At 41.3% G+C, this 15,306-nt stretch overlaps 1 long non-coding RNA gene across 2 annotated transcripts in view; it reads right to left on the reverse strand.

Moving 5' to 3' along the window:
• Positions 1 to 15,306, reverse strand: part of LOC132210748 (uncharacterized) — a 52,716-nt gene that overhangs the window by 27,959 nt on the left and 9,451 nt on the right. The window lies entirely within an intron of this gene.

Consider the following 15,306-nt stretch of genomic DNA (forward strand, 5'->3'; position numbering starts at 1 on the left):
GCTGAGAACAGATGAAATTCATCTCAATGAATCCGACTGTGTTTACTCAATGACCATTCCTGGTGCTGAAATCCCAGATATTCTTCCCATCTGTCCATAGTCTTGTGATTCATAAGCTGTCAGTCACAAATGTTAAATGGCAATGAAAGTTGAGATTTTGTTCAGTATCTGCACAGTTTTTTTTGGACATGTTCTGAAGGTTCATACTAAATGTACTAAGATCACAGGATATTCAAAAATGGAGACAGTGAAGCTTCATATCCAAATTTCAAGTGGCATGTTTCAAATTCTTTATTATTATATTATTATTGTTATTTTAGACTCTTATTTTGACTATTATCATTTATTGCAGTGAACCCTGTGTAAGATGCAGAATACAGGAATTCTTTTCCGAGTTTTTAATATTGCAATCAGGCCAAATATTTAATTTGATTATATTTTTGTTTCATTAATGCATTTATATGGGATTTTTGAAAAGCTTTATTTTTACTTCTTAAGGCCACTGACTTTCTTTTGGGCTACATTTTGTGCAACCTATTGATAGAATTGTTTCTTGGTTTGCAAGTAGCAGTGCTTCATTCAGATGTCTAGACAGCCAAAGATTTTCAGGGTAATCCAGGTTTGAATCCCTATTGTCTAATGTAGCACAGTGTTCCCATTACTGATGTCAGAGAGACTTTAGAAAAGTTAAACGTTAGATGAGTGGAGGATGAGCTTTTTTGAGAAAGGCTGGTGAAAGTCCATTTTAATGGGCTGAGGGATGGCAAATAGCAACATTTGTGTTTAGTGCATGTTCTTTTTCCCCTCCAGTCTATCAAAGAATCAAGACTGAGCTAAAAGGAAGTTGCATTTTCCTAGTACCTTTCACACCCTTGAGTCATCCCAAAGTGCAGCACAGCCAATGAAGTATGTTGGAAACATAATCACTGTTGTAATCTAGAAAACGTAGCAGCTAATTTGAGCACAGCAAGATTCAGTGAGCACCAATATGAGGACAATCAGTTAACCCATTTTAATTAAGCTCATTGACCAGGATCTTGACTAGGACACTATGGGATAATTCTCCCCTGTGTCAGATTAATGCCAGGAGATCTTTTATGTCGATCCGAGTGTGCAGATGGAAGCTTGTTTTATTGTCTCATCCCTCGGTACTACATTGGGAGTGTCAGACCTGGATTATGTATTTTCTCTGGAGTCGGTCCTGAACCCTACACCCTTATTATTTCAGAGGTGAAATGCTTACCAATTGAACCATTGCATAATTTATCTGTTGCCACATCAAACCTATTCCTTCAAAAATGACAGATGAAAAGCATTTAAAACGATCATGAAAGAAACAGGAACAAAAGAAACATATGGTAAATTAATTTCCAATGCCCATTTCCCCCCCCCCCCCCCCCCCCCCCCAACTCCCCAAGGGAAAATCCTCGAACAATGTGATTTTTACAATGTGTCAGAATTATTGGCAATCTTAAAGGCTTAATACATCTGGGACCCTAGCTCTGTCGTCACAAATACATCAAATAAATTAAAATCTTTGACTAAAAAGTGAAGAGAACAAGAATGGCCATTGGGATTGGAAGTTGTTAATTTTCACAGCTTGTGCCTCTACTGCTGACTGAAGCTATTCAAAAGCTCATCTTCAAAGGATTCAGAAAGCACAGTGTATTACTGAGATTACAGGCAGTATGAATACATCTGAAAATAGTATGGGAAGTTCTCCAATGCTTCACAAACACTTTTGGATTAGATTAAATGGAGTGTAATGCATGGATTTTGTTAAATTGTCACATTACTGTTGGGTATTTTATTCTCATGGACAGTGTATTTCTTGATTTGCTGCAAAGGATAGAACACTATTCTTAATACATCATTCTTCTGCACATTTGGTCTGGGCGTCAATGGCATGCGTATCTGGGCACAAATAATGTAGGAAATTACAGGCCAGCATCTATTTTAGCTTCATTATTTCAGCTCTTCCATTGCCCACTCCTCCTGATTTGAGCAAAGTCAGCTGAGGTAGCCAAGAGAGATGAGAGGTTTTGAGGATTCACTCACAGGCTGGTCACAATGAACAGACCCTGCTTTTCATCAAATGACTAGTGTTTGTTTTAAACCGTATTCCATGGAATTTTAAGAATTATATGTTTACAATAAGATTGAGTATAGTGATGCATTGCTCATCTTGGTTAAGGCCAAAAATCACACAATGTCAGGTTACAGTCCAACAGGTTTATTTGAATACACCAGTTTAGAAGCCTCATTCTTCCTTCAGGTGCTCGTGAGAGAGAATAGTATCAGACACCAAATTTATAAGTAAAAGATCAAATGGTCACACCACTGATGAGGATGTACTAAACAAACCCGAGATGCTGTTAAACCTTTAATTAGTAGAAGGCTTTATCTGATTAATACATCTATGTAAATCTTCAAATTCCTTTCAAGTGACTGTCCTGAGAGAACTAAAGGTTTTATCAGTGTAAAGAAGATACACGCATGTAAATCTACGGGGTGAATTTGTATTTGCAGATATGTTCTATTTTGTTCGGAAAGCACATAATTTACAGACAGTCAGTCAATTTGACGTTTTATAAATTCCTACTTCAGAAATAAAACCAGTTTGACTCCAAACCAAAACACAGATTCTAAACAAGGCCTCAGACCTAATATGCATTGTCTGACCTAAAATATCACCTCTACTGTACACTGATGAAACCTTTAGTTCTCTCAGGTCAGTGACTTGAAAGAATTTTGGGAATTTACATTTACATATTAACCAATTAAAACCATCTAACTGATTGATTAAGATTTAACAGCATCTTAGGTTTGTTTAATACATCCTCAATCATATGACCCTTACAGAATTTATAAATAAAACATCAGTCAGATACTATCTCTCACGAACACCTGAAGGAACAGTCAGGCTCTGAAAGCTTGTGTTTTCAAATAAACCTGTTGGACCTGGTGTCATGTGATTTCTGACCTTGTCCATCCCAGTCCAACACTGGCACTTCTACAGCACACATGGGTTACATTTCAAATTACTGATAGAGCAAAATTACTACCATGTTCATTCTGACCATATAAATAACACTCTTTAATGGCCTTGCCGTACACAGCAAGCTCTTTTGCTTTTTCTTTTCAGGTGAGACAGCTGATTACATGTTACTTTTCATTGATTTTGTGATAGGAAATCTAAAGTTGTTACCATTCAAACATATGGTGAAAATAATTCAAGCTTTACGTATTATGTAACAAGATCAGGGAGGCTGCATAAAAATACCCAAAATTCAATAACTTATATAAAGTCTTGAACATAAGAAGACACTGAGAGGTGATTCATGTGGCAAAATTTGATACTGAGTCTCATAAGAAGATATAAGGAGTCAGATGTCCAAAAACTTGAAGAGTGAAGGAGGTAGGCTTAAGGTACATGTTAAAGGAGATACAGAGGCTTGAAGAAATTGCAAAAACTTGTGCCAGGCCCTGACTTCCAACCAAATAAAATTGGGAAAGCTTCAGAAGCCCCTGTTGTGATTGCAGATAACCCAGTGGATTGAGAAGCTTGAGAATATCATTGAGATAGGGAAGGGAAATGCCATGGAGGTGCTGCTTGACCAGGATCCAATGTAGGTCAGCGAGCACAGGGGTGATGAATGAATGGGACTTGATGAGAGGACGTGGGCAATAAAATTTTAGATGATTTCAAGTTTATACAGAGTAGAATAAGAAAGATCAGTGGTAAGTTGAAATTGTAAATCTACAGGTAACAAAGGCATGGGTTAGGGTGTGAATGATGAAAACTTCTTATTTATCATAGACCATAATGGAAACAGGCCCTTCAGCCCAACAAGTCCATACTGCTCCTCAGAGCATCCTACCCAGACCTACACCCTCATAACCCACCCACCCCAATCTACACATCCCTGAACACTACAGGCAATTTAGCATAGCCAATCCACCTAGCCTGCACATCATTGGACTGTGGGAGGAAACTAAAGCTTGTCTGTTTTCTTTTCTATGGCAAAAGCCACAGCCATTTTCCTCACAAGTTCATTTGGTATCACGTGGTTACGAGCACTATAACACAGCAAAAGACTACTGCAGATAGTTGGAGATATCCTCTGGAAGAGATGGTGATAGTGCTGATGATACAACTTGCCAGGTGATGGGAGGACAGTTGGAGCAAATAACAATATAACTCAGAAAATAAACTGATAGTGTTGGAAATGCTGAGCCCCAAAGCGACAACAATAGTGAGAGAAAATACTTTTCAGAACCTGTTACTCTTGTTCAGAGGCTATTTGCAACTTGGACTTTCCTTTAAGGGAAAGTACCTAGAGGTGGATTCCAGCTTCCTCTCTGACTCATCTGGGTTAAGGAGACGAGCAACTGAACTGTAAAGAGTTGGGGTCCAGGCTGAGGGTTATATGAGACACAAAATATGTCAGGGTGACTGAGAATCAGCACTAAAGGGAGATGGTGAAGAGGGATCTAGCTTGCATTCATAACCTGCCTGGAAATATAAATGACCGTCTCTTTTTGAATGCATATTAATTCCTTTCCCCCCTCCTCCCTGACACAACTATGCACGTAATTATAAGGGGAAACAATGGTGTAATGGTATTGTTGCTGATCAGCTAATCCAGAGACCCAGATTGTGTTGTTCCTGCTTCAAATCTCAGATGGTATATTTTGGATTTAACAACATCTGGAATTGAAAGTCTAAAGATAACCATGCAGCCATTGTCAATTGTTATTGAAGCCCATTTTTAAAAATTCATTCACGGGATGAAAGTGTGGATGGCTAGGCCAGTATTTATTGTCCAACCCTAATTGCCCAGAGGACAGTTAAGTATCGATCACATTTTTTGTGGGTCTGGAGTCACATGTAGGCCAGACCGTGTAAAGCGGTACTTTGCTCCCCTAAAGACATTAGTGAACTAGATGAATTTTTATGACAATCGACAGTAGTCATCACTAAGGTCTTCATTCCAGATTTTTAAAAAATTGAATTCAAATTCCACCATTTGCCATGGCAGCGTTTGATAACCTTTTTATGAAGGAGATGCGTCATCTTCACCTGGTGTGGCCGACACATAACTCTAGACTACAGCATTGTGGTTGACTCACAACTGACCACTGAATTGGTCTAGAAAGCCACTCAGTTTTATCGATTGCATAAATTATCTCAAAAGGGGAGAAAACTCAACTGGCCATTTGCCACTGACCAAGATACTTGAAATGGTAATGATAAAACACAGCCCTGTCAACTCTGCAAAATCTTTTTTAGCTGGGGTCTAATGTCATAACTGAGAGAGATGTCTCACAGATTATTCAAGCACAGCCGAACTTCGTCATACTCTCTGCATTCTCGATGTAGCAACAAATTAAACCAAATGGCCTCTTACAGTGATAATAAGGCAGAGAGTTGGATGAACACAGCAGGCCAAGCAGTTTCACAGGAGCAGGAAAGCTGACATTTCGGGCTTAGACCCTTCAGAAATGGGGGAGACAAAGGGGTTTCTGAAATAAATAGGGAGAGGGGGGAGGCGGATAGAAGATGGATAGAGGAGGAGACAGATAGGTCAAAGAGGCGGGGATGGAGCCAGTAAAGGTGAGTTTAGATGGGGAGTTAGGGAGGGGATAGATCAGTCCAGGGAGGACGGACAGGTCAAGGGGGCGGGACGAAGCTAGTAGGTAGGAGATGGGGGTGGGACTTGAGGTGGGAGGAAGGGATAGGTGGGAGGAAGGACAGGTTAGGGACGTGGGGACAAGCTGGGCTGGTTTTGGGATGCAGTGGGGGGAGGGGACGAGCTGGGCTGGTTTTGTGATGCAGTGGTGGAAGAGGAGATTTTGAAGCTTGTGAAGTCCACATTGATACCATTGGGCTGCAGGGTTCCCAAACGGAATATGAGTTGCCGTTCCTGCAACCTTCGGGTAGCATTGTTGTGGCACTGCAGGAGGAGCCCAGGATGGAAATGTTGTCTGAAGAATGGGAGAGGGAGTTGAAATGGTTCGCAACTGGGAGATGCAGTTGTTTAGTGTGAACCAAGCGTTGGTGTTCTGCAAAGCGGTCCCCAAGCCTCCAAGATAACAAAGTGTGAAGCTGGATGAACACAGCAGGCCAAGCAGCATCTTAGGAGCACAAAAGCTGATGTTTCGGGCCTAGGCCCTCTGATGAAGGGTCTAGGCCCAAAACGTCAGCTTTTGTGCTCCTAAGATGCTGCTTGGCCTGCTGTGTTCATCCAGCCTCACATTTTGTTATCTTGGATTCTCCAGCATCTGCAGTTCCCATCATCTCTGTCCCCAAGCCTCTGCTTGGTTTCCCCGATGTAGAGGAGGCCGCAATGAGAACAGCGGATACAGTATACCACCTAGCAGATGTGCAAGTGAACATCTGCTTGATGTGGAAAGTCTTCTTGGGGCTGGGATGGAGGCGAGGGGGCAGGTGTAGAACTTCCTGCGGTTGCAGGGGAAAGTGCCGGGAGTGATGGGGATGGAGGGGAGTGTGGAGTGGACGAGGAACCTATGGAGAGAATGGTCCCTCCAGAAAGCAGATAAGAATGGGGAGGGAAAATTGTCTTTGGTGGTGGGATCGGATTGCAGATGGCGTAAGTGTCGGACGATGATGTGTTGGATCCAGAGGTTGGTGGGATGGCAAGGACGAGGGGGATTCTGTTTGGGTTGTTATTGTGGGGAAGGTTTGTGAGGGATGAGTTGTGGGGAATGCGGGAGACACGGTCCAGAGTGTTCTTGACCACTGAGGGGGTGATGTTGTGGTCCTTGAAAAACGAGGACATCCGAGATGTTTGGGAGTGGAATGCCTCATCCTTGGAGCAGATGCGGCGGAGGCGAAGGAATTGGCAATAGGGGATGGCATTTTTGCAGGAAGATGGGTGGGTGGAGGTGTATTCTCGGTAGTTGTGGGAGTCGGTGGGTTTGAAATGGATACTGGTTTCCAGGTGGTTGCCAGAGATGGAGACAGAGAGGTCCAGGAAGGAGAGAGAGGTAACAGAGATGGTCCAGGTGAATTTAAGGTTGGGGTGGAAGGTGTTGGTGAAGTGGATGAACTGTTCGAGCTCCTTGTGGGAGCATGAGGTGGAGCCGAAACAGTCATCAATGTAACAGAGAGAGAGGTGGGGTTTAGCTACAGAAGAAGGATTGTTACATATAACCCACAAAGAGGCAGGCATAGCTTGGGCCCATGCGGGTACCCATGGCCACCCTCTTTGTCTGTAGGAAGTGGGAGGGGGGATTTTGAAGCTTAATGAGTCCACATTGAAACCATTGGGCTGCAGAAAGCAAAATATGAGGTGCTGTTCCTGCAACCTTCGGGTAGCATCGTAGTGGCATTGTTTCATCCCAAAACCTGCCCAGTTTGTCCCCGCTTGCCTAACCTGTCCTTCCTCTCACCTATCCCCTCCTCCCACCTCAAGCTCCACCCCCATCTCCTACCTACTAGACTCATCCCACCCCCTTGACCTGTCCGTCCTCCTTGGACTGACCTATCCCCTCCCTAACTCCCCACTGACACTTACCTTTACTGGCTCCATCCCTGCCTCTTTGACCTGTCAGTCTCCTCTCCATCTATCTTCTTCTCTATCCATCTTCTATCCACCTCCTGCTCCCTCCCTATTTATTTCAGAACCCCCTTCCCCTCCCCCATTTCTGAAGAAGGGTCTAGGCCCGAAACGTCAGCCTTCCTGCTCCTGTGATGCTGCTTGGCCTGTTATATTCATCCAGCTCTACACCTTGCTATCTCAGATTCTCCAGCATCTGCAGTTCCTACTATCTCTGGCCTCTTACAGTCATGTCTTAGACAACACCATCACTGTCCCTGGGTATATCCTGTTGCACTGGAAGTACAGATCTAGCAAACGTGGCAGTACAGTGGTAAACAATCTGGAGGGAGTTGCCTGGGAGCTCTCAACATTGACCCTGTACCGCACGAAGTCTCATGACATCAGGCGAAACATGGGAAGTAAACCCAAACAAAAACCCCACAAAAGAGCTGCATACCTGAAACAAAATGTAGAAATTTCTGGAGAACCTCAGCAGGACATCTGTGGAGATATTTTTTATTCATCACGAGATGTGGGTGTTAATGATCCAGCCAGCATTTATTACCTGTCCCTAATGGTCCAGAGGGCAGTTAAGTGTCAACCACATTGGTGTAGGTCAGACTAGGTAAGTATGGAGGTTTCCTTTCCTAAAGGACATTGGTGAACTAGACGGGTTTTCCTGACAATCAGCAATGGTTTAATGGTCATCATTAGACTCCTAATTCCAGATATTTACAGAATTCAAATTCTATCTGTCATGACAGGATTCAAACCTGGATGCCTGAAATATTACCAGTGTCTAGATTAATGGTCTGCTGATAATATCACTCAGCCATCACATCCCCACCACTGGACCTAAAACTTTAACTCTGCTCTCTGTCCACAGATGCTGTAAGACTGACTGAGCTTCTCCAGCAATTTGATTTTGTTGGACAGGGGAACCTCCTGATTACCACGTACTGTGACTTAATGCTGCCCTATTAATCAGTACTCCCCTATGTTGACCACCATTGAGGATAGGGGACTGCAGAATATACACTGGGTGGAAGACTTCAATACCCAAGAGTGTCTCACCAACCTGATTGAGCTGATCAGATCCTTACGGACGCAATTGTTAGACTAGATTCATGGCAAATAGTGAATGAACCAGCAAGATGGGAAAACATACTTTACCCCATCCTCAGCAATCTGCCTGTCATAGATGCATCTGTCCGTGATAACATTGGTAGCAGTGAAGTAACCAATGCTCAGTCTTTGTGGAAACAAAGCCTTATCTTCACATTGACAAAACCCTCCACTGTGCTGTGTTTATTCAAATTAATTCATGGGACATGACTGTCACTGGTTGGGTCAGCATTTACTGACTGTCCCTTAAAGCAGTGGTGGTAAGCTGCTATGTTGAACTGCTGCAGTCCATTTGATGTAGGTAGACCCACCATGTTGTTAGGGAAGGAGTTCCAGGATTTTGACCTGGCGACACTGATGATATATTTCAAAGTGAGGATGATGATGTGACTTGGAAGGGAACTTGATGGCGTTCCCATGTATCTGCTGCCCTTATCCATCGCAATGATAGTAGTTCTCTCTTAAGACATGCTGCTGCCACAGAGCAGGCATGGTGGAGAGAGAGCATGTTTGTGAATGTGGCACTGATCAAGTAGTCTGCTTTCTCCTAGAGTGTATGTCAAGCTTCTTGGAGTTGCACCCATCTGGGTAGGTTGGGGTTATTCCATCACACTCCTAACTTTTGGGAAATCTGGAGGTGGCTTATTTGCTGCAGGATTCTGAGCCTCTGACCTGCTATTGTTACCACAATATTTATATGGCTAGAGCAGTTCAGCTTCTGATCAATGGTAATCCCCAGGCTGTAGGTCACAAGAGATTTAGTAAAAACCAAAGGAACTGCGGATACTGTAAATCAGGAACACAAACAGAAGTTGCTGGAAAAGCTCAGCAGGTCTGGCAGCATCTCTGAAGGAGAAAACTGAGTTAACGTTTTGCGTCCGGTGATTCTGAGGAAGGGTCACCAGACCCAAAACGTTAACTCTGATTTTTTTCTTCACAGATGCTGCCAGACCTGCTAAGCTTTTCCAGCAACCTCTGTTTTTGAGCAGGGACTTCATGATGGTAATGCCGTTGAATGTCAGGAGGTGATGGTTATATAGTCAGACAGCACCTTCCAAACCCACAATCACTACTATCTAGAAGGAACAGTCAGGAGATACATGGGAACACCACCATTTGAAGCCCCCTCTAAGGCACTCATCATTGTGACTTGGGAATATATTGCCATTCCTTCAGCATTGCTGGGTCAAATCCTTGTACTCCCTCCCTAATGGTTTTGTGGGTTGGCCTTCCACGTGGACTGCCACGGTTCAAGACGGCAGTTACAACCACGTTCTCAAGGGCAATTAAAGCTGGTCTATTTAGTGACACTCCCAACATCCCTTCAATGAATAAAATAAATAACTAGGAATTAAGGGAAGGAATGTTAGAAATGTACAATGGCTCACTCAGCATCTGAGACATGAAGGTTATCGATATGCACAGAGGCGCTGTTTGTTAAAACATACACATCTTTTTATCTTTCATCACTCTTCAGCCCACTTTTACCAGTTAATTTCTCCTGCCCCGACCCAGCCAACACCGTTCTTTTACTTTCATATATGTTCTGTAGTTTCCCTACCTAACCCAATACAAAAAGAAAAGAAGGTAATAAAATGTGAGGCTGGATGAACACAGCAGGCCAAGCAGCATCTCAGGAGCACAAAAGCTGACGTTTCGGGCCTAGACCCCTTAAGGGGATGCTGCTGGGCCTGCTGTGTTCATCCAGCCTCACATTTTATTATCTTGGATTCTCCAGCATCTGCAGTTCCCATTATCTCTGATAGAAAAGAAAAGCAACTCATTCAGTGCAAAAATGGACGTACAATGAGAAGCAAAACTGTTTACTTCCTCAGTCTTTGAAAATATATATGTATTTTTAAAAAACCACTTCAAGGTCTCTGTGGCAGGAAATATTAATTTTGCTTGGCTTGTGATAATCAGATAAGCTAGAGCACTAAAACTGCTGGAATTCCCCGTGTAAATTCAGTTCTGTTGGTGTTCCAATGGAACCGTTTACAGGCGCTCAGGAATTGATATTTTGTTTCTTTACTGACATTCTCAAACACTCTTATACCTGTTTCTGTAATAATATTAAATGTTATTTTCTGAAACAACAATGCCTCATTGCAAGCATGAATATGTAACATTTAATTCCATCTGTAAAAGCTAGAAGCACCATCACTAATAAATTTAAGGTGAACATGTAGAATGATTATTTTTGGTTGTCACTGGTTTTGTTGTCTGGACTTCAAGCAATTCTCTCTTAATTGGAACTGTTTGTCATTTTTCACCAACAGAGATGCCTAACGCTATCTCTTCCTAATTTGTCCTTTAGATTTTTATTTCTTCAGTGGAGGTGAGCATTGCTGGCAAGGCTAACATTTGTTGCTGATCTTTAACTGCGCCGCTCCAAAGGGTATACCTTCTTCCTATAATCAGGAGGCCTTTAACCTAAGCTTGCTGTCATCTAATACTTGGAGTTAATACATGTTGTCTCTTACCCTTTTCTCCACAGCAGTGTCTGAAGGTATGGTCCTTCAACTCAGATTTTCAAATGTTTCAAGTATCAAATTCTATAATGCTGGGTATTTGAAGGGTAAACTTGCCTTGGAGCGGGGTGGACCTAGATTGATTTGTAAAGGTGTTGGGGCACTAAAGGGAATCAAGAGATCTTGATATATTGCTGGAAAATATAGCTGATCAGCCATGACCTATTGAATTAAGGCTGAAGGGGCCACATGGCCCACACCTACTCCTAGTTCTTATTTTCTTTTAACAGTTCAATTAAGTTGAATGGAACACACCCACTGTATTAGCTTTTTTTAAAATTAAAATAGCATACAATACACTTAATGTTCAAGAAATTGAATTTGGAATACCTTATAAATATAATGCATTGACTACATAAATAATGAAAAACAATGCTAGGAATATTGAATAGGTCAGGCAGGATCTGTGGAGAGGGAAAGACACTTAACATTTCAGGTTGACTACCTTTAATCAGAACAAGAAATCGTTAGAGATGCAACTGGAAGACTCTGCAGAGAGCCAGCATCCACTTTCTGGGTAAAATGGCCTCCTACTGAGCCATAAATAACTTGGTGATACTAAGTGAGAATGAAATATTCAGGTACAGAAACTGGGAAAGGGGTTGAGGAGTGATCAAATGAGAAAGTTTCGGCAGGTTTTCCAGCTTTGATATTTGTTAGCTTTGTGTGGTGATTGTGGCAGAGAAACAAGCCATTCAGCCTAATAGGCCCATACTGATAGCAATGACCCGCACAAGCCTCCACTCCTTTCACCATGTAATCCCCTCCAGCACAACCTTCCATATCTCCCTCCTTCGAGCATATCCAACTTCCCTTTCAATTAACGTGCGCTGTTTGCCTCAACGATGCCTTGCGGGTCCACATTTGAGTCACTCTCTGGGTAAAGAAATCTCTCTGGAATCCTCGACTGGATTTATTAGTGAGTACATTCTATTTATGTACCCGAGTTGTTTTCTCCCTCTGAAATCATCTTCATTCCGTCTACCTTAGTAAGCTTTTTCATAATCTTAAAATCTTAACATTTATGATCTTCCCAAACAATAACAATGGAAGTATTTCAGCCACATTATACACTATGGTGTAGTTTCATGAATTGGAGGCCTTGTTATTTTCTGTACTTTTATTCTTAAAAAAAATCTGAAATTCAGAGTTACAGAATCACAAAGTTGTTGAAGTACAGAAAGAGGCCATTTGTTCATTGTGTGTCCATACTGACTACATACAGTATGCAACAAAGTACTGATGGCTCAGTTAGTAAAAGTAGTTTAGAAGGTAACTGATACAGATGAAAATTTTGTGGGGTCAATGCCCAATTTGTATTCCTTCACCTGGTGACAAGAAAGATACAGTGATTAACCTCAATATAAGATGTGGCATTTACTCTTGTAATTTCTGGTGGACCTGTGAAACAGTGTATTCACTGTATTTACAGTGAAGTTGAATTGTGATGCCGTAGCAGTCAAACAACCTGCTAACTGTAGCACTTGAAATACAATGAACCACCGCCTAGTCAGAAAGATGATAATACTCCATCAGAAATCTGCATCTTTGAGGGATTGTGGTGGGTGTTGTTGGGGGTGGGGAGCAGTGATGATGCAAGGGAATAGAAGATTCTAAGAAGAAACTTGCAAATAAGCAGCTTTAATTCCAAATGCCACACATTTATTCATGGAGAGAGGTTTTTTTAAAGATTGGTCAATTTTGGCATATCATTTTAAATCAATTTTTTACAACTTGGTTGCTGTGATTATGCTGGTTATTTTGCATAAAAAATGTAAAGTGAACACAATGCCTTGGGAGTTCCATCTTATTTTCCCCTCAAAATGCATTGCTTTGTGGGAACAGAATTGTATCTGTGATCCTGAATTTTCCATCAATTTCTCTGCAGGGTTATAAACAATCCCAGGAAAGGCATGATTCTATTTTTAAAAAAAAGCCAGACTATTGAATTCTCTTTTTCTAGCAGTGAGATGTTGATTAATAGATGCCAAGTATTTGTTGCATGTGCTGTATCCAAATGCGGCTGAGGGCTTGAGAGGTTTGTATTATTTAAGATTATAAGGCTTTGTCAATTATCACTTATTTATGTGATGATGCAGAATCTTCCCTTGTTGTGCAGCTATTGGTTACCACATATGATGGATTATTACGGACTGAAGTACAAGATGAATTACCACAGGTAAAATTAGGAGCATTTGAAAACTCTACTGATAACAGGACAAAAGTCTGATCTCTGTGAGAGCGAATATTTATCATATATTTATGGTATGTTGGTTCGTTGGATTTGTACAGCAGTTTTTTTAAAAAAAAGGTTAGTACCTTTAGTCAGACATGAATCTGGATTTCAATCTGTAGCTCTGTGTGTGTCTCACAGTTGAGCATTTCTTTTCTCATGCTAATATTTTATTCCGTTTGTTACATCTGCTTGTAGTATTCATCATTCTCTTGGCAAACAGTACAGACAGATAACATTCCAGCAGACCTCATGCCAGCAGTATACTTGATTGTAACAAGAGGTGTCTGGGAATGATTAGATTGGCTTTCTAGTCCCTTTAGAATTCGCACTTTGACATACTCATCTTCAGTGAAGTATCTGCTCTGAAAGTCAAGAGAGCATTAGGAACACATTTTAAGAGAAATTGCATCTGTGTCCTATTGTGTTTTTTTTGTGATGCCCTTCTATTTAAGTAATACATGTTGTGGACCTTATTTTCTGAAATATAATGACTGCATTTAACACACTGTGAATTTGCAGCTTTACTAAGAAAAACTACCCACTGATTCACATTCCCCTGTCCTTTTCCCATAACCTGTAGAATAATGTGTCAGTCATTCTCTCACAGAGGCCCAGCAACTACTTTGATAGCAACTGGATGCAGTCTATAGAAGGCATGGATAGAAGCAGGAGTCCTGCCATGGCTGGTTCATGGCTGGTGATGAGAATTAATAGCTACGAGACAGCCCTTAGAATTTCCCAACATTGTTATTTACCAGCTTACTGAGTGCTCAAAATTCTTAATAACTGATATATATTTAATGGCAATAAAATAGCTATTTAATTAGCTTCATTACCTTTATTTATGCATTACCTGAAAATAAATTAGGATTAATTTCCAACTGTGCCTGAACCTTTTCAGACATCTGTTTTATAACTCCACTGCCCTTCTGCCCTGTCATTTTTCGCTGACACACAGGGTTTTATGGTGAAATCTTAATTTTATGGTTAAAAGCAGGAAGTTCAGAGGGAATTTGAGGGAAAATGTTTTCACTCAGAGGGTGGTGGGAGTCTGGACTAGACTGCCTGAAGGGTAGTTCAGGTGGGAAACCTCAAAACCTTTAAAAAGTACTTGGATGAGCAATTGAAGTGTAATAACATTCAAAGGTCAAGTGCAGGGAAGTGTTACTGGTGTAGATATAATGTTTTTATGTTGGTGCAAACTCAGTTAGGTGAAGGGCCTCTTTTGAGCTGTTTGATTCTATGATAACTAAGGAGGCAATGAAATGAATTGCAACTCTACACCTTCCAATCCGAGAGTGTGAAACCACAAGGAAACTGAAAGCCCTTTTCCTCCAATTTTCTCTTGCCCACTATGAGGTGAATAGCCCCCAGTCAGAATCATGGAATTACAGTATGTCTTTGCTGAATATGACATTCATGACAGGGTATTTGTAATTATCTACATATGGCACAGTATGTTGGAGCTCCATAGAAACATGATTATGGCATTCAGCCCCTAAAACTGTGCTGTCATTCCCGTAGATCATGCCTAATTTGTATCTCAACTTCATTTACTCACCTTTGATCCATATGTCTACCTAAAAAAACTCATTAATATTAATTTGCAAGCACTTAAATTGAGCTAAAATCCAGAGTCTTGTGGGGGAAAAGAGTACAAATTTTCTATTTCTCTTTATAATGAAAATATGCTTCCTGATTTTACTCTAAATTACTTTGCTTTCAATTAAGATTAATATGCACTTGGTCTGGAATCCCCCAGCAGTGAAACTAAGTTTCTCTGTCTACCCTACACATTATAAACACCTTGTTCAAATTATCCCGCAGTACTCCAGTACAGGATGGAATA

The sequence above is a fragment of the Stegostoma tigrinum genome, chromosome 19, assembly GCF_030684315.1.
Source record: "Stegostoma tigrinum isolate sSteTig4 chromosome 19, sSteTig4.hap1, whole genome shotgun sequence".
Lineage (NCBI taxonomy): Eukaryota > Metazoa > Chordata > Chondrichthyes > Orectolobiformes > Stegostomatidae > Stegostoma > Stegostoma tigrinum.